Here is a 3,909-nt window from a genome sequence, read left to right as displayed (position 1 = left end):
AGATGTATAAAATGTAATTAGTACATCTTATTTTTATTTTATGTAAGCTTTATTTATTGATTACTTTGTTTACTTTTATATAAATTTTCATATATTTTATATCATTTTTAGCCATACCTTTGTTTAATTTTATTTCATGTTATCTATTCTCTTACTGTGTCTCATTATTGTAGTTCTTTGTATCTTTTTTAGCCCTGATAAAGTCCTGCAAAGTGGGTCAAAACTTTGGTTCGTAATAAATAGTTTATTCTGACCGCACCCGAACCACATTCCTTTTATATATAACACACGGTCGATCAAACATCTTCCAATTAAAATGCTTAATTAGGAAAACCAAAAATATTTTGTTAAAATGTGGGTGATTCTACTAAAAGTGACCTTTTTTGGTTTCAAAAACTAAATTTTTTATCTGGTTCGAATCTTTTTTTTAAATAGTTTTCTTATATCAATAATCTGCTTAGTACGTTTTAACAAAGTCTCCTATCGGAACTGGCATAATTATTAGTTTAGATCCTGCTATATCCTGATAATTGACAAGTTTGGGTCATTATTGATAATAGCTTAGATTTCTTTTCATTTTAACTTTTCTTAACTTTCAGCGTGACTCGTTTATGCAAAACCAAGTAGAAACATTTAATATTACCATAATCATATAGAAATTATGAGCCTCATTTATTTTATTACAAGTACATTACTATCTATTCAAGACGCTATTTTAACATAAAATCTAATTCTGCTAACATCCAATCATTCGTCTGGTTTCATGATACGAACTGAATGATATTTCGTACTTTGACATAGATAGTTAAGAGGCTAGCGCATTTTACTAACATAAAAATGAACTGTCATAATGCAGATGGAGGTACGAATAATACGCTTTGTATTTTATAAGTACAAAGGATTGTATGTGCTCTCCGACTCGCAAAGGTTGGCGCCGACTCTTCGACTCCGAAAACCATCGAACGTCTTAGACGTACCCTTAAGGTATGTATCTAACAGTCATGATTAAGGAGCTAGACTGACGTTTGAATCACCAAGACCTCTTCACAGTCCGACAGTTGTTAATGAATTATCGAACAGCAAGAATCTTGTGCAATGACAGTGAAGGAAAGCTTGTTGAGCCATTATTTTGGAATTTGCCTGCAAGAATGAACACATGTACGAAGCACTCAGCTTTCTCTCCACTTTTTTTAACTCTATCCAGTTAAAATATTGAACCATCGGAGTTCCAGATCATTTTGGTAATACATCAGTATCATCTCTCATTGATCAATCTGCACACTCATTTTTGGTTTAAATGTCTTTCCGACTGACTGTCGCCGTTCATGTTTTCGTTTAGATTATAATTTGTCGGTACCTCTACGTATGTGAGTGCTTAAAAAAATAATTTCCTTACACGAATTTTTTTTTTGGAATATTGTTCACAAACTTACCCAGTAACTTCAGGAGACATTCAGAGCCCTGTTTCATAATAAAGTACAAACTAATACTATTAGTCTACTCGATTTAACTGAATACAATTTCACTGACTTGTACAATAGTAACTTGTACTTTAGTACTTTTTAACTCCTGTATTATCACTAATAGTCCTCCCTATTATGTAAAAAATAAGTATTAATGCAATTACCACGTTGTTTCTATACTTGTATTTTGAACTAATATTATTAGCTTTCATTATGAAACAGGGCCCAGAAGAATGAAAAATCTCCTGAAATTTAACCATGACGATCAAGAGATATTGCTAGTACACATTTAAGCTTTACGCAAGGTATTTGTTTTCAAAATTACTTATATTTTATTTAAAGCCACCAAAATTTCTTGTGTGTAACAAACATTACGTTTCTTGTAACCCAGAAATAAATTACCGCGTTTGATATTCATTGGAATATTTTTTTTTTTTTTAACATTTGTTTTATAACATGTCCGGATTGTCACATGGAGATAAATTAATTTATTTTGTTTCTTTTAATTATCAAAACCTCAATTTATATATATCTGTTTCATTACCTGCGCTAAACTGACTAAACAATATCGATTTTAATAAAATTCTACTTACTTTGATAGAGTTCGATCCCAAGTTATTGGTGTATTACTATAATTATAGTTTTGGTCAGCTGTGATATAGGAAAAACTACAATAATATTAATAATTTTCAAAATCAAGTACTCTTTTTAGTATTATTCAAAATTATTATGATATACAGCTGTCTACTATTGCTCGAGGTGAACTAATTGACCCAGACCTTACCAATCAGAGATATTTACCATTGTTCTGCACTTGCATTTCACGAGAACAGATGGTCACGGCATTACAATCTATGAACTTAGACCATCACGTTTTTGAAAAGAAACGCAAAAACTTAATGCATTCTTCGTTCTGGCATTAGAGTTATAAATGGTATTCCTCCATTAAAGAGGGCACGCAGTTACTTAGTAATTTTCTTATATTTTTGTATCTAAGAGATATGGTCGGCAATTCCGTTTGAGACCAGGATTCCAAAGCATCCAGTTCTGACCAACATGGGTTCGATCCTCACACAGATTAAGAGTGACTCTCCCAGAACTGGGAAATTTAATTGCTAGGAATTTCATAAAATTAAACGTTCCTTGATTGGTGGTTGTATGGTTTTATCACTGAAGTCATTTCTCGGCACGCTCATTAGTACATAGTCACCAAATTTCATTCATAGAAGTATTGGTTTTCTTATTGTTAGTTCGACAGTAAATTTATGGAATAAAGAAATGAGGATTGTCGAAATTTCCTGAGGAAATTTTTTTTTTATACAATAGTATTATTTTTTCTCTCAAAAATTATACTAAAATTGTGATTTTTATATATCCTCACACAAGACTGAAAATACAAGAAACTGCACGCAGCTTCCGACTATTAAAGCACTTACTAGACAAACGGTCTAAACTTCCAACTTATTACAAAAGACTGATCTACATGACAATAATAAGGCCCATCTAAACATACGGAGTTGAGCTTTGGGGCAATCCTCAATGCTCCTTATTTTGTTACTAATAAAACCATCCATAAAGACCTAAATGTTCCTTATTTAACCGATCTAGCCCGAACCCGATATCATCCCTTCCATTATAAACTACCTAACCACCCAAACCCACAGTTTCTACCCTTGCTTCCTCTTCCATTCCTGGCAATCCTCCGAGGCGCCTGAAAAGAAGATGGCCTCGTGACCTTATATTGTAAAATGTTTTTAGAGTTCTACTAATGGGTAGTTTCTTTACATGCTGTATCATATCATTATCATTATGTCATTATGATCAAATTTGCTTGTTGTATTTATCAATAAATAAATAAGAAAAAAAAAAGATTTTTATATGAGATAACTAATATGCTATATCAATAGGTCAGTAGTATATCCTATTATGTGGAGGCGAGGGTAGAGGGAGAGATTGCCTATTATCGACTGTTAAAAGCAATAATGATACTGGAATGAAACACTAAGAAATGAGAATTTCATCTTCACCAGGTTCAACGAAGTTATCTTTGGTTATGAATAAAAAAAACAACACAATAAGTAGGAAACGCTAAGAAAGGGACCCATGCTCGTGGCACGCGTCTTAAACAGATTAGGCTGTCCTTTACTACTCACTAATTATTTTTTATACTCCCTGCATTATTTTAGGTATTGGTATTTGGTGGGGGTGAGAGGAATGGAGGAATTAGTCCTTTTTCCTAGTCCTTCTTGCCAACCTCTGGAGGCAACCAGAGTTCCTGAAAAATAAATATTAATTGCCCTAAGTGGGAATCGAGTCCACAAAGTTCCGAACTAAGCGCTGTGGGACCTACGCTCTAACCTGCACGGCCGTCCCATCCCTTCATGTTAAAGGTAACCTTCACCATTGAAGTTTTAGCAGTGAGTGAGTTTAACTTAACGCCGCAAAA

The 3,909-nt window shown here is 33.1% G+C and overlaps 1 protein-coding gene across 1 annotated transcript in view; it reads right to left on the bottom strand.

The window, feature by feature from the left end:
- LOC106681681 (uncharacterized) overlaps nt 1-2,186 on the bottom strand; it is a gene marked incomplete at its 3' end in the record, with an annotated part of 29,110 nt that extends 26,924 nt beyond the window's left edge. The window contains 1 exon segment of the mRNA XM_067045675.1: nt 2,057-2,186.
- Between the last annotated feature and the right edge of the window lie 1,723 nt (nt 2,187-3,909).

Source organism: Halyomorpha halys, unplaced genomic scaffold, assembly GCF_000696795.3.
Source record: "Halyomorpha halys isolate HHAL.00 unplaced genomic scaffold, Hhal_1.1 Scaffold359.1, whole genome shotgun sequence".
NCBI classification, from domain to species: Eukaryota; Metazoa; Arthropoda; class Insecta; order Hemiptera; family Pentatomidae; genus Halyomorpha; species Halyomorpha halys.
Note: the sequence above shows the minus strand (reverse complement) of the source record. Positions and strands in the feature narration are given on the sequence as shown.